The sequence below is a fragment of the Mixophyes fleayi genome, chromosome 11 (assembly GCF_038048845.1).
Source record: "Mixophyes fleayi isolate aMixFle1 chromosome 11, aMixFle1.hap1, whole genome shotgun sequence".
NCBI classification, from domain to species: domain Eukaryota; kingdom Metazoa; phylum Chordata; class Amphibia; order Anura; family Limnodynastidae; genus Mixophyes; species Mixophyes fleayi.
The window spans coordinates 78,503,172-78,519,805 of record NC_134412.1 but is presented as its reverse complement, the minus strand read 5'-3'; the positions used below and the strand labels follow the sequence as shown (position 1 = coordinate 78,519,805).

Genomic DNA, 16,634 nt, shown 5'->3' with positions numbered 1-16,634 from the left:
GTTCCAGAGGTTATGTTGTTTTTAGTCTTCCTCCAATTTCACCTGTCTCTCCTCTGAGCTCCCGGTCGTTCTTTATCAGCCAGTATTACACACTTTATTCTAGGCTTTAACCCTCCTGATAGAAATGTGTTCTGTATAGATTGTAAAGTTTTGTCAGGATCAAAAGCCATCTCTGCATTCAAGGGTAGTTGGTATTGGTCTGGGTACACACTCTACAGGGTTTTCAGATGCTTATTGGGCCAATCACACAATAAACGACCGTTCGGCCAGATTGCCACATTAATGTGTACACTGCAATGATGAACGATTATTGCACCAAAGCACATTGAATCTTTTGATTTTTAAACCGGACTAAAAATGACGTTTAACAATGGAACGATGTCGTTCTAATACTGCAGTGTGTATGCACTCAGGACCGGCAGTGTCCATAGATCGCTATAGAGTGTGCAGAGTCAGGATCTTTGCAGCCAATGTTTATGACCGATATAGAGCACAGATCTGAAGGTAAATCTTGTAAAATCTGTTTAGTGTGTACACATGAATCGGCATGCTGGGCTGGACTTTTTTTTTTTTTCCTGTCATTGGTAAAATCGTTAAAGATGTTGCATCTGTAGAAATTTTCTGTAGCGTGTACCCAGCCTTAAGCTGGGTACACACTACAGAAATTTCGACCAACTTTTTATGCCGAGCGATTTTACATGCGATCGATGGTCCGATCGCTCGGTCCATGGACTACATACACACTAGCCTTGTTTAGGACGATAAAGGGAAGAGCGGACGTCCCGTTAGCGACCTTTTACAGCCATGTTGTCGTGAGCAATGACTGTAATTTTGTACTCACTGTGGTCGGAAGTTTATACACACTACACAGCGGAAACGAGATTGGAACGAAAATATTAAACGGTACGACCAACCAAATGAGGCGCTAATCGTCCATTTGGGCAGACTTTCGACCATCGTGTCACTGCACACACTGACCCGACTTTTGAACGAGCGGTCGTATGTCGGCTGTTTGAGCCGATTATTGGACGAATACAGTGTAGTGTGTACCCAGCTTTAGAGAGGGTCTTTTGTGGTTATTGAAGTGGCTTATCAATTTAATTATTCTTGCATTCTCCTGAGCTTATCTTTGTGGAATGGAGCTTATTTGATCTGGATCAATAAGACTTAATAATAATAATAATAATAATCTAATTAATTGAAGGTCATAATCAACGAGTAGGAGTCTGTATTTAGATCTTTACCAGGCTATTTTGGCTTTAGTAGTTTCTGAGTCAAATGTTTCTCTATTCAGAATTTGATTATAAAGTTTTATTAAATGGTACATGGGTATTTTTAGAAACCTCTTTGTATTATGCCGTAGTAAATCCACCAGGGTCTGGGGCTTTAAATATTTATTTTTGGGTTTAAGGAAGATATTTATTTCTTATTCTGTGATAGCTGTCAAAATACACCTGTGTATGACCAATTAGATTGTTTTGGGTTGGTAGCGTTTAGATCAGTGTTGGCTAACCTGTGACACTCCAGATGTTGTGAAACTACAAGTCCCAGCATGCTTTGCCAATATATAGCAGCTTATTGCTGGAGGGGTATGCTGGGACTTGTAGTTTCACAACACCTGGAGTGTCACAGGTTAGCCAACTCTGGTTTAGATTGTAAAGTGGCTTTTTGTAGTCTTTAAAGTTGAGGTTGATGTGACCTGGATCATGATGTAGCTTACCTTTTTTATTCTGAATCTTAAGTACAGCATTCAAAGCTATGAGCTCAGCATGTCTACCTTATTGTATTTTTATTTTCAGTTTCTTTCTAACAGTATAACATTTAATACTCCTTTAATGAGTCATATATAAGTTTATTGTGGAAGGGTTATGTTTTCTTTATGCCAAATCTGTGTTATTGAGGTAAGGATCATGTTCTGTTTGTTTTTTTGCAATAGGAAACTTATCCAATGATCTTGTTTCATACTGTCGCTCTGTGTTCCTCCCATATTGTGTTCATGGGGACATTTGAGTTGGTGTCAACTGTTCTAAAAGTAGTTTGGTATCTAGTTCTAAAGAATTGCAGTATTTCCAGGCAGTCTTCATGGGAGGCTGGCCTCTGGGCAGTTACAGCATTGATGGACGCTGAGTAATTGGATCTATACTAGAGTCTGTGAGTTGTCTGACAGCCATGTCTGTTCTAGAATAGGAGTGATAAGGGTTGAAACAAAATGTTAGACTTTTATTGCCGGATGTTTGGTTCTCCAGATAACAAACTGTCTTAATTCTTTCACGTGTTCCCGCTGTATCTGGGAGCCAGGATAAGGTGATTGATAGGTTTTTGTTGTGGATTTTTCCAGTATGTGGTTCCATAATAGCACTGAAGTTGCCACCTAAAATAACATCACATTTTTATTCTTTGAAGCTTGTCAAAACAGGTAAGAGGAAATGACTTGTGGTCTACACTGGATGCACCTGTATGGTTCATTGAGGTCATCTGAGTTTACCTATGCGAAACATAGAATTTGATGGCAGGTAAGAACTGCTTGGCCCATCCAGTCTGCCCATTGTTTAACCTGTGGTAACCTTATTTGATCCTTAGTTCTTTGTAAGGATATTCCTATGTCTCTCCCAAGCATGTTTAAATTGCTCCACTGTATTGGCCTCTACCACCTCTGATGGGAGGCTATTCCACTTATCCACTACCCGTTTTGTGAAGTAGTATTTCCTCTGAACCTACTTCCCTCCCAGTCTCAGTGCATGTCCTCTTGTTATAATACTTCTCTTCCTTTGACGAATGTTTTCCTCCTGTACCTTGTTAAAACCCTTTAATATATTGGAAAGTTTCTATCATGTCCCCCCTGTTACCTTCTCTGCTCCAAACTATGCATATTAAGATCTTTTAGTCTTTGACAATGATTGTTTATCACCATATTCTACTAGGGGGAACGAGGTGCTGATCAACTTGACCACACCATTGCGTTGCTGTGATTAGATGAGTTATAGGCCTTTGAATACTTCATAGTAACCATAGAGGGGTGTGAGAGCGTACAATTTATTTATTTATTTATTTTTGTTTCTGATATGTGATTAAAAGCAATAAATCTCTTTTGAGGGAATTTAATATATGGATCAAAGTAAATTATACTTGCATGTTGATTTAAACCCACAAGAAAATATGCTGTTGTATATGTCTCGGTTTAGTAATTTGCCTTTGATACTGATTAGTGACGTTGGTGGTAGAGGGTTAGGTACAATGTGATTTATTTCAGTCTGAAGACTATATCACTTTAAATCCTTAGGGTGGGTGAGAGGAAAAGTGGAAGGCAATGGTCTGTCTGATGATAGGTAGTGTTGTAGTAAATATAGAATCGTGGGGTAGCCAAGAAGACCCTAATGCATAGATGCTCAGACCCAGTCCCCAGTAGCTACCAACAGGTCATGTTTTTGGGATTTCTGCCTGTAGAAACAGGTGGGATAATTACTGACCCAGAAAAATAGATCAACTCACCTGTGCATGATTAAAGAAATCCTGCAAACATGAAGGTAGCTCTCGAAGACTGGGTTTGAGCACCTCTGTCCTAAGGTGTAGTTACTGTGATGAACTCAAATTCAGAAAATAATTCTTCTTTTAAGAACAGTACATCCATACTCTAATAGCCTTCATTACAGAACGTTAGCAATACTTACGTCACTGGCTATTATGTGTATATATAATGATGAGCACAAGAAATTGTTCATTAAGAGATGAACACCCAATATCCATTTTTAAAGTTTTTCTTCTAGTGTGAGGTGAATTCTGAGACACAATTTGAATCTTTATTTACCCATTTATTATAATAGTTGTATAATAAACTGCTGAGATGTAAAAAAAACAACAAAAAACAAGCACGCAAAACCTGTAGAACATCTGACCTTTAGTATGACAGTGAGACAAGGGAAGTACCAAGAACTTGCATGACTGCCTTGGTTTCCTGGTTCACAAATTCATATTACTGTCAGAGAAGAATAGGCAAATATTCCAATGATGAGCTTCCAAGCCTTTGTGATTTAGTCAGCGTATGTCCAAATATTATGGTTCTCAAAACACCTAACATTGGGGGTTATAAACATTGGATCCTGATGTTTGTATTACTGACTGTGATTGAAAGGCATGAAGACACTAAGGGCTAGATTTACTAAGCTGCGGGTTTGAAAAGGTGGGGATGTTGCCTATAGCAACCAATCAGATTCTAGCTGTCATTTATTTAGTGCTTTCTACAAAATGACAGCTAGAATCTGATTGGTTGCTATAGGCAACATCCCCACTTTTTCAAACCCGCAGCTTAGTAAATCTAGCCCTAAGTGTAAAGGGGATTCACCCAGAGAGTCTTTCACTGTTAGTTTCCTTCTTCTCGTGGTTAGTCTGTCTGGATTCATCATCACCATTTATTTATATAGCGCCACTGATTCCGCAGTGCTGTACAGAGAACTCGCTCACATCAGTCCCTGCCCCATTGGAGCTTACAGTCTAAATTCCCTAACACACCCATCTTGCTGCACAAGGAGCCTGGTGAGGAGGCCATATCTTCTGTGGGCTATTTAATTGAATTAGGGTTACCTGCATAGTCTGATTAGGTGAAACAGAAATTACCAGCAATATTTAAGTCCTTGTCTGTACGGGCCCAAGTAGTAGTCTATTAATTCCCTTCTTTTAGCAAAGTATATTGGATGGCATATGTATCAAAGTATCTAGCAAAGCATATCTGATCTTTCATTATGTAAGAGTGCATGTATGTAATATGTTTAGAGGGATTCAGTACGTTTTGTGCAAGGCTTCAGGGATCTACGCGCCCTATCCATGGTGTGTTGAGTGTCTGTAACTAACGGTAGAAGATGAAGGAAAAGTCTCCAGCATGTCAGACCCTACTATTTGTAGGTACGTTGTACATTCTGGCATTTCTGCATTTTGCGTATTTCTAGGCCCTCACATTTATAGGCCCTTAAATTTATTGTTTATAATTCCCATCTCTCTATGCAGATAATTTATATTGTCATCCATAGCAATTTGGGACCTGGATAAATCCTCCCATTTTCGTTTCCACCCCTGCTTTATGCAGCTCGTCTGCAAGTGATTGTTTTAGAGCCACGATAGGGGAAGAATAGAATGTCTGCTCTTGTAGCCAGGTCAGTTCTGTTCCCTGGATGTGATTCATTTGCTGCAGGGGGTTGGGTCATCACTTGACCTTGTCTGAACAGCCTCAGGCCTTGTGCGTCACATGTCTTATTGTATAACCCCCCCCCCCCCCCAAAAGTCCTATTCAGTTTCCCCAGTTGATTTGTGCATCTTGTTGATAAAGGTGCTCTGTTTTAGTTATGGTGTATCCTGTTTTTCTCTCTGCTTATGTAATAGATACACAGGAGCTCCATTTGGTACATCACATGACTGTGACACGTCTTCTCTTAAAGATGTGTTTGTGTGATGAAACGAGTGCGATAACACTGTAACCATCCTGTTTCTCCTTTCTCACTTGCTATAGATTATAGCAAGTCCTTTTTATAGCCCTTGCTTTTGTTAACCACAGCTGCATTGTCTAATTACAGGTTGACAAGCGGACATTGTAGCTCATTGTAAATATGTATATTGTTTGTTGTATATCGGTGGCCTTCTAGTCCAGCACTGACCAATGTTTAACAAGGAGAGGCCCAGGCAATCACAGTTGCCTTATGACAAGTGGAATTGGGCTTGTTTTATTTCCCCAGTTGCGGGTTGTTTTGCTTGTCGCGGGTTTTTGGGCTTTACAATACACGTGTGTCAGAAACTTCATTTTACTCCCTTACACTCCACACTCCTTCCTAAAAGGACACTTCATGTGTCAGTCACGCAAACACCTGCCTGCCCCCTAATAGCTGAAAGTCATGTGAGAATAGATGGGCTGGGCCATATATTAAGGTGGATTTCGATTGGCTGCTGTGTTGTCAGTTAGTGGCTCACCAGGAAGATGGATCTGCAACAACCTACTGAAATAACCTGCTGTGTCTGTACGATCGCTGCACTTATAGAGGTAACACTGCTATATAACACCCTCCCGTCCCATTCAGTAAGCTGATCATGTCAGATGACTGCTTTCAGAGCCCTATCTTATACTGTTATGACATGGGGCTGTGTGGTATAGACATACCAGTGTCCTTGCATACATTATACTTAATTCACGTATGTTGTGGATCTAGCCTTTTTTACTTGCTGGGGCAAAGATGTGGTGTAATTATGGTTAATAAGAATCTGTGTGTATTTGGGGATGACTATTGAACCTGCAGCCATGTCTGTTTCCCCCATTTCAAAAGGGTAATTTACTGCATTTGCTTATTCTTTTGCCATATCAGTGTAGAAATGTGTCCTCTTGTGTTTTATAAAGGTTTTCTAAATGTAGATTCAGTGTATAAATTAGTATTCTAGAAAAGGACGGTCCCCTGTAAATTGGGTTTTTTGGGGGACTTGTTTTTCATTTCAGAGTAGGCAACCCTGTGGCAGGGATTTGGCCAGAGAGGGGAAAGCTCTGTGGAAATTAGACCATAGATATAAGAAGCTACTCCAGGGGGAGGGGGGTGTTCATTCTGAGATTTCATTCATGAAAGGAGCAAGGTCTGGTTTTGAGCTGTCGTTCTCTACCAGAGTCTACATATGCAGCTGAGAGATATCCATGGGTCGTCAAGTCTGGACAGCCAGGTGACTAACTCCTTAAGCTAGTGGGGTAAAGGACAGACTATGTGGTAAACCTGCCTGGTATTTACTTCTGCACATAATCTAGTGATTGTTTTAATTACAATTAATGTATTGCTTTACTTTCTAACTGCATTTGTCTGAGTGACTATATGAATTTTAGAAGGTACTGAGTAGACTTCCCTGGCCTAGTGAGGCACCCGTGGGTGAAGGGGGTAGCATTGGGCCCATAAAACCCTATATCTGCACACTTTGTATTACAGAACCATGCGTTTTCCTTTTTTTTTTTTTCTGTTTTAAATCTTTTTATTAAATGTGTGTTTTCTTAATGCAACCGTCCATGTAGCTGCACTAGTTAGGTAAAATGACTAATGGAGTAAATGGTACTCTTGCCTTTAGAATCCAAGCTCCGCTGTCTTTACAATTTAGCGCCATTCATACTTAGTATTTGGCCCCACAGGTGCATCATTTGCAATGATGGTAACTTTCAAGCTCCAAATGCGGAAATCTATCTCCACCTTTGATAAAAGTAATTAGCCCAACACTGGCCAGCCCAGGGACTACCCGTTATGGTTATGGGGCAGGCCTGTGTAGAATCAAAGCCAGATCAGTTTGGCTAGCACAGGGGCTGCTGGGTAATTGTTGGGTGTCTTATTTAACCCATTACACAGTATCTTCCCCCTTCAGTGTTGGCATTTGTGACAGGATGGACCGCCTATGCCACCCTGCCGTTGCTGGGAACCGGCTGGGCTTACTTTGCCACCGTCCCCTTTCGTTATTATGAATACGCCCCTCCTGCCGCAGTGGGAATGGCCTGCTGTCACCACTGAGCTCCTTCTATGGCACTCAGAACCACGTTCCTTCTGGGTCACTGACGCTGCTAGCGTATCTCGTTGCTGGTGTACCTGGCTGGTAACTCCGGACCACTTACTATGGATCCGGGTTGTTGTGAATGGATCCCCCTGGCCTACCACATTGACCAGGGCTGCTTGGTAGCAGGCAGAGCAGCGGTACTGGAAACGCTTTGGTCCAAAACCTCAGAGACAACCGGAGAACGGATTAGATTTAGGGTCTAATCTGTAGATCACAGGAATACAAGGATATTAAAGATGTTTCCAAGCAGGTCTTTGAAGCAAGTTGTTTATTTGCTCTCACTGATTAGAGGTATCAGTGATCAAGTCAGATGTTGAAATCAGAAGAACAGTTGCATGCTCACACAGCTCATTTTTTATACAGTTCAGAAATAGTCTATTTTTAGAATCAGGAAGTACCCTGCTTCCCAAAACATAGATTTACATGTATTTCAAGGCTAACAAAATTTACACTTATCTATGAAATTCTATAAGTGCTGTGATGTCCTACACCTGGTTTTCAAATGCAGAGAAACCAGTCTTAATTAAAAGTTCCTGCCTTTAATGTTGGACCTTCACACGTCAAAAGATCTAATTAACATGTGGCCTTTCATCAGACTGTTCGGAATACATAGTCACACAGAACAACAAAAAACAAACTAGTTTCCCACATCACAATACACAAGCGGCTTGGTAAACACAGGCTCATTGTATCAGATATGTACATCAGAAATAGGCATATCCTATAGCAAGGTTAAACAGAAAAACAACTTTTCTACCCTGGTCTCAGATAACGAATTCCTATTTCATAATATATACACACACAATATCAAAATTAGTGCACACGCAATTACATAAATAAGTGCCCTGTGCTATTTGCTGTAAATAAATTTTTACCAAAAGTTATTTAATAGTCATCCAGTCACAGCATTATTTTACCTTTTTGTCTGGGCAGAAGGCGCTTTCTTACTGGACAATAGAGGAGTATCTTTTTAATATATCGATTTCAGGACATACCAATAAAAAGGACACAAACTGGTTAGTGCCACTGTTAACAAAGCACATAATGTGCCGTTCGGAGTGTACAGTAAAGCAGTAGTAGTAATATGCTATGTGATATTATGAATGACATCCCCTAAAAATCCTTAGGAGCAGGGTCAGTTAAGATTGCTCACAACCTTAACGTTATTCCATATGCTTTTTGTTTTGGACAGGACCATACCTGTTACCCACACCCCTATATATTAATATGATGGTGACTGTTTTATTTAAGTGGACATGTTGTATATAAAATGCAAACAACAATAAATAATTGTTTTATTTGCTTTGGCTTTACCACCAACCGCAACTGCCAGAGAGATTTTACTTGGACAATAGGGTCCTTTTGTCTGTTGACTTCAAGGTTAATTAGGCAATTATTTCATTGCACATCACTGATTCCTTCTCAGTAAAAAACAAAAAAAACCTCACTGAACCTGTTTGATTTATTTAATTTAAAAAAACAACAACCTGGTGTTACAGCAACTTCTAAACAAGCAAACATTTCTTGGTGTGAAGTGTCTATAGCATAATCGTCTGTCTATACTCCAGGAGCCCTCCCTATGCTAATACTAAACCCTGCCCTCATATTTGTTCCAGCATGAGGCTGCCCCAGTGATGTCAAAGCTGTGTTTTATGGCTCTGCTAGATCTCTACTTCCCAAGCAAAAAAATAAAATATAGAACATATACCAGAAGACGTGCTGAAACTTTCATGTGGTATATGTTCTGCATTTTATTGTTTGCTTGGGACGTTTAGGCTGTAAATTACTATGGGTGTAGTACTGGAGAGCCTCCAGCTATATTGGTGGGGTTTATTTGTTAAGTACATAGTTCCAGATCACTGTACTTGGCTGGATGGCTGAGCAGAGATTAGTTTGTTAGTTTGTACAATGACACTGTTTTTGGTTTTCTTGATTTGTGTTTTCCATGTATTCTTTTTTTTTTTTTTTTTTTCATGAAGCCTATTGTGGAACTTCTGTACCTAGAAGTACAGTCCTCGTTACAATGTTACTTCTTGGCTGGTTATGGGTAACTTGTATGTGGGTATCCTAATAGATGTGACCTAGAGCTCTTTAATACAGTGAGTAAACACAGAAGTATTATAAAGCTATTTATAATGACCTCATATTTTTACTGTGTAAGTTTACTGTAACATATGGGCAAATGTCTTTCTGTACACGGAACCTCAGTTCTTTGTGATGTTTATGAACATGATTGGGAGCTGCGCTATCATTTTATGACTTGGGTAAAATGAAATGGCATCTATAGACTCCAATTGAACAGTGCCCCTACTGACATTGACATGTTTCAAGTTACTTTCCCTCAGGCAGTCCTCAGCTAAAGGTCTCATATCCCTTCTATATTGGGAACTTTAAAGTCCTCGACAAGGGTATTGGTGGCTCGCATGATCGGGCATAGGAGGAGAATCTTGGGGAGACCCTGGATGGCAAAACAGCTGGTGGCTCTTATTTCTTCCAAGTTTGAAACTGAAAGACAATGTATATAAACTCTTCTATCGGTGGTACTTGCTTCCTCCCAAATTGCATACAATTATCCCTGATTCGTCCAGCAGATGCTGGTGAGGTTGGGCAGTTGACTGATCCTTCCGCCATATATGGTGACAATGCCCTAAACTAACCCCATTCTGGATGGATCTCCGAGACTTCGCAATCCACTTATTACAAATCGATATCCTCCTCCACTTTGAACATTTTCAGATAATAGACTGGATCCAGGCACACAGCCTCAGCTGCCCTATGTTAAATAGTCTCTGCTCCAACCCTTCAGACAGTCATTGGCAGAATTTGGTACACATACAAAATGGAATATATGACCAGCATTATTCACAAGACATCTAAGTCGTTTAATAAAGTATGGACAACGTGGGCTTCCTGTTTCCATATTCAACTCCCCTTCCCAACATAACTTGCTAATCTTAGTCCTGATCCTCCTGGTTCCTACCCCTCACGCCCGTCCCCTTTCTCTTCTCTTTTGTTTCCCATCTCAGTCTTTCTTTCCTAGCGTCGTGCCACACCGCCTCTTTGCCGCCTTTACTCTCCAAGTCTCTCTTCTAATTTTTTTTTCTAGCTTTATCTGAAAAACAGCAGTACAAATTATTAATAATAATAATATTAAATTTTTATCAACCTCCTAGATGAACGTCCTTTTGTTGTTTTTGTGTTCCTTCACTTTTATTTACTACAAATGTCCTTTACTTACTTTTACTCAGCTTTTGAATGTTTTGATATGCACTGTTTTCAATGACATCAGTTACCTGCAGAACCTTGAATAAATAAAGTTGTTAAAACACTATATAATGAGAAAAAACAACAACATTTTCTCCATGGCACAGAGCGCCGTGATTGAGTACTCTGGACACCCTTACCTGATCTAGTATATACAGCCATAGCATTCTAATATAGTTACCATTTCATTACTGAGATAGCTTAAATAGAGATGTGACATCCTATTTATTTATTTTTTTTTTTTATTTTTTTTTTTATTTTTTTTTAGATACAGTATTTATACTGTAGATACCATATACAGGACATGTTTGCTCAGATTAGTATAAATTATATTCCTCAATTTACACTTTATTTTACTGTACAGATTTTCTCATTGAAGCTCCAACATGTACAGACATTTCACATTCGTTCATATCTGGCGCTGTGGCACCCACGGGGTTAATGTCCGGTGCTTCAATGTCTTATGTGTTAAATTTAGTAATTAAAATGACTTTCTTCTGATGGCACCTCCTGGATTCATAGGAACAATATTCATGTGGATCCTGGAGACTTACTTCCTGGGAGCCCAGGGCTTCGGTAGTGGCCGCAGAGAGACGGCTACCCTAGGATCTGGGCACCCACCCTCTTGAGCCAATTTGGTCAGGAGATTAAAGATTAAAATTACCATTCCAGAGTGGAGGGGGGGGGGGGGAGGGGGTTAAACCCATACTCATCCTGATAGTGCGTGGACAAGGGGGAAGAACACCCCTATCTCTGCCACTGAGAGTAATATAAAATTGTGTGAAGGGTCACATGCAAGACTAGGAAATCAATCTAGTTAAATGGACAGGTAGCTGGATTACCCTTTGCCAACCTGCGTATTGGTAAAACTGTATAAAAGGACAGCAGATCCTTATCTAAAGCAGATTCTGCATTCTGACCCTGTGTGTATTTGTGTATCATCATTACCTCTCAGTGATGTGTAAGAGCTCTCCATAGATCCTGCCCAGGTCATGCACCACGTCTGATATCTGCTCTGTTCTTGTACCTACACGTAAGAGCTAATTCTCTACTCCACGCCTCTGGCTGTGCCCAGAATCGGCCTCTACCTTGCATTCCTGATGCTAAATAAGCATTCAGGTAGAACCAGCCACAGTCACCCCTTAGACATAGTAAGCTCATCTTGTCGTCATTTTATAACCGTTTGAAGCGTAATTGAGGAAACCTATCATGCTAGAAATAGCACTTAAATACACTGATTAATAGTATGTTGTAAATGTAAAGTTGCTGCCTAGTATTTGACACTTGTCTAAATTTGGTCTCTATCTGCAAAATGGGGGGAAAAAAAAGGAATAGTACAGACAAACACCTAAATACAAGATTTTATTTCCATACTTGCCGATTCACCTTTTCTTTAACTGTATTTAAATGACTATGTGGTATAATTTAGTTAGGATTTCAGCAGTCACATAGCCTGCCATGGGATAATTAGAGGTCATTTAAGGGAAAAATTTACTAAAGCGTCTAAAAGGGAAATGTGAAGGTGTCGCCCTTAGCAACCAATCAGATTCTAGCTATTTATCTTTTACATTCTAGAAATTGATCGCTAGAATCTGGTTGCTATCGGCAACACCTTCACTTTTTTTTTTTTTTTTTTTTTTTTTAAAGCTTTAGTTAATTGACCCCTTGATGTTTGTCATCATGCCATTAGTCAGAGTTCAGTTTATTTTGGATCGCTGTTGTTAAACTAGTTTTGTCGCCAGGCAGTCAACCCTGCTGTCTTTGATTTATATAATGACCATTACAAAAGTGGTTATACTCGCTCTATTTATATGTTGTTGTGGATTCACAGTGATGGAATTCTGTTTATGTAGTTTTAAAGACGGTTTATAATGCATCATTTTCCACTTAGTACTATAGATGATAAAGTCACCAGGGGAGACCTCCCTAGGGTCCGTGATGTCCTGTATAGTAGTAAAGGCAACAAATGGTTCCTCTCTTTTGTAGTAATTTTGTTTGTTTATAGTGTTGTGTTGTCTGTGATAGAACAGGGAAATGTATCACAGTCCAAGTTTACCATTCAATGCAAACTCCTCTAGTGTGAGACCTTTATTAATATCTGTTACAACAATGTACTTTCTTTAGATCTAGCTTAGCAGATGCTGACCGAATTCATTTTGTGGACCCTTGTTGTTCCTGATTTTCAATTTACAACAGGGGTCATGTTTCCCCAGATCCCCTTTAACACAAATAAACTGTTGGCGTGGCAGGTAGTCATTTCTCCAGCAACCAGTTCACCATCCTGCATTTGAAGTGCTTCCATGTTATTGTGGAAGTCTCCTTTGTTGCAAACTTTAAGTTATTCTGCATTTTGAACCTTTAGGAAAGCGGAGAGCATCAGCTCCGTCAATTTTATTTGTGCGTTTCCTGAAGATAGGTACACACTACAGAATTTTCCACCAACTTTTTATGCCGAGCGATTTTACATGCGATCTATGTTCCGATCGCTCGGTCCATGGACTGCATACACACTAGCCTTGTTTAGGACGATAAAGGGAAGAGCGGATGTCCCTTTAGCGACTTTTTACAGCCATGTTGTCGGTAGCAATGACTGTAATTTCGTACTCACTGTTGTGGATCGGTGGGAAGTGTATACACACTACACAGCGGAAACGAGATTGGAACGAAAATATTAAACTGTACGACCAACCAAATGAGGCGATAATCGTCCATTTGGGCAGACTTTCGACCATCGTGTCACTGCACACACTGACCCGACTTTTGAACGAGCGGTCGTATGTCGGCTGATTGAGCCGATTATTGGATGAAAACTGTGTAGTGTGTACCTAGCTTTAGTCATGTTGAAATATCTTACTGTATTTTCTGATATTGAGCACAAAAGTGTTTTTTATTTTTTTGTTTTCCTTTAGTATTCTTGCCACTTTTTTTTTCCTATTTCCATTTTGAAACATAAAGGTAAACTGGTCCCTCTAAAAAACAAACAAACAAAAAAACAGAGTTAGAAAGATGTTTGACATGTGTATGTAGAGCTGTGGTCTTCATGTAATGACGTTGCAGTTCTAGTGTGTTTGTGTGTGTGTAATCCAGTGGTCCCCCAGAATAAAACACTTTAACATAGTAGCCTGTTGAAAGGCAGCATTGCTTGTCAGGTTTAGCTAGGTATAAAACATTTCAGATAATTCAGGTTTATTATCTAGCTCGAATATACAATGATGTGCAATAGTAGCTTATCTTGCTCTTTAAATAGTTTTCCATAAACACCTATTGCCTTCCATTTCAAAAGGTCTTTAGACATGTCTGCTTGTAGAGACAGAGGCTTGATTTGGTTTTCCTTTTTATTTTGGATATCGGGTGCATGTGCTATTTAAAATACATTAATAAGAATAAACTAATGAACGTGAGTTTAGCTGTGTTTGATGTTTGTGTAGTGGGAGAGGACTGCAACATTTTGGCATGTGAACTGGGTTTTCCGATTATGTAAATGATAGGATCTTGGTTGCTTATGAAGCAATAAAATCACTTGATGATTTTTGTGCAGCTGTCCAGTGTGGCCACCGCCTGAGCAATGACACAGGTGAGCATGGAAGGAAATCAATACTTGAGTGTAATGATGATGTGTTCATATTACCATTATTACGCTTTTTCTAACATCTGGGTCTTGTTGCGCACCACAAGTCCGATGCACTTATTGTGTCTAATCACTTTCAGTGTTTGTGTAACTTCTGTCCAATACAGATTAAAAATCACAAGTACAAGGCTGCTGGTGATCGCAGATTTAGGTATGTGTGGGCTTGACTGCTTGCAGGAAGATGAAAGCCTGAGGTCTGTTGTCTAACAGACCTCCAGGCTTCTAAATGTTAAGTCTTGGCAGCGATTGCTTTGTGCTGTGATCCTTACTGTATAACGTGGCAGTAGTATGCAGATCTGTAAGACAGCAGAGAAAGCAGCAGGTCGTGTGGAACTCAGACATCTGTTATATGTCCAGAGAACCTCATTTAAGGCAAGTTTTCATTTAGTATATACAGCGTCATTTATGCGGGATGTGATGGGAAACGTTTTTGGGGAGAGCGGTTTAATGCTTTATGTCTGAATGCACTGATAGCCCAATCTTAGTCTGTTTTTCAGTGACCTGTTATTGTGATTCAGATGGGGAACAATATTGGGCTTTAGTAGTCCTGATGGACTGGAGGTGGTCCTCTGTGACCAAGGAGATTATTTGAAGGCTGTTATAAGTTTAGGATTAATTGCCTTTGATTTAGCAGTGGTAGTGTGAAATAATCCTGCATAGCCCACACTTCCATAATGCTTCACACTTATTAAAGAGGTTGTTTACTTTTGAACAACTTCTATTTAGGTCACTCTCTGAACCCTCATGGTTACTATATACGGCACACGCTGTGAAATCTTCAGTGGGGGTCATTTATATAGATCAAGATGGAGGAGCACAGCATAAAATCTGTTTATGTCCCGCTGTGTGTGTTGAAGTGCACCAGTGCGCTTAGTATTCTGCCATAGCGCTGAGGTTTGCGGAACAAGATGGCAGCATATGCGGAGGAGCAGGACTTTGCACTAGCCAATGGGAGGGGTTTGGGAGTGAGGGCTCCTGTTGCAAACTACCAGGAGCAGGCACAATATGTGTGGGGCCATTCCACATCAGATCACCCCAAAAAACATGAAATGTCCACCACCCATCTCAGATTTTTTTTACATTTTTTTTCTAGTTAAAAGAAGAGGCTGTCAAAACAACTATTTCACCAAATATCTCGACTGTCTGACAATTAGTTGATTAAATAATGATTTTTTCTTTTGTTTATTAAATTTACTAATTACTGACTTTATATTTTTTTTATTTTTTTTTTTTGTGGTAGTAATGTATACCTTTTTTTTTTTTTTTTTTAAAACACCCCCCCCCCCCCCCCAAAAAAAAAAATGGGATCCTTAATGTCAGTTGAACCTAGCGTTTTTAATTCTATTCAAAAAAAAATGTGCGTTTTTGCCGTAGCGCAAAACATGAGGCAGGTAAAGTAATTTTGATTTGAATTCAGGAGGAAGAGTTAACCTTAGGGGTCCAAATTTTGTGGTGAATCCTTAATAAACACCCACGGTACTTCAACTAAACTGGATAAAGAAGCTGCGATTAGTAAATGATCTAATAAATTAAAAAATCAATATTTAATCAATTGTCAGACAGTTGAAATATTTGGCAGAAATAGTTGTTTTGACATCCTCTCAACTAAAATTTTTTTTGTAGAAATCTGAGGTGGGTGGTGGACAACCCTGGCTGAACTAACATGACCCCATGTAGTTTTGTGGAAAAGAGCAAAAATTTTTTTTTTTTTTTTTTTTTTTTCTTTTTTCATTTTATGAACCATGATTATTATAACTAGATAACGGGTGGGTGAAGGGGGGCATTGTAAGTATTGGTCACTTGTAGTGCAGAGGCGCACAGCCTTTTTCACCCCATAAAAGGACTCTTTAGGTCTCTTCCTATCCCACTTCAGCAGAGTTGCACAATGTGACTGAAAGCTTATGTGACGTGATGAAGACTGTCCCAATGTCTCCTCACTCTCCTGATCCATTTAAACCATGAATGAGGCTAAATTGAAAAATATTTGGGGAGAAAAACATAACCGCTTTAATGGAAGTGGTGGTTCTAAGGTGATCGGAGGTTGGACATTCTGGCATTACCAGTGCAAGGTGTTTTGTGGTGTGCATCGTGTTCACTTAGTGACTCCCAGATAGCTCAAACTCCCACTCAATCAGGAGAGAACTGGCAAATTTTAGCTTGGGGGGGGGGGGGGGGGTGTAAGACTCGACTG

The 16,634-nt window shown here is 39.7% G+C and overlaps 1 protein-coding gene across 3 annotated transcripts in view; it reads left to right on the top strand.

Annotated features, from left to right (window-relative positions):
• The window catches only part of SLC35E2B (solute carrier family 35 member E2B), a 46,514-nt gene that overhangs the window by 4,428 nt on the left and 25,452 nt on the right, over positions 1–16,634 (top strand). The window contains exon 1 of one of the 3 annotated variants that reach the window (XM_075189854.1): positions 2,130–2,151. The exons of 1 other annotated variant lie outside the window; for it this stretch is intronic. The gene's annotated coding sequence lies outside the window, so the exon portion shown is untranslated. Of the gene's footprint in view, positions 1–2,129; positions 2,152–14,367; positions 14,390–16,634 lie in introns of those variants that run through there. One more of the 3 variants, XM_075189855.1, reaches the window with a different exon arrangement.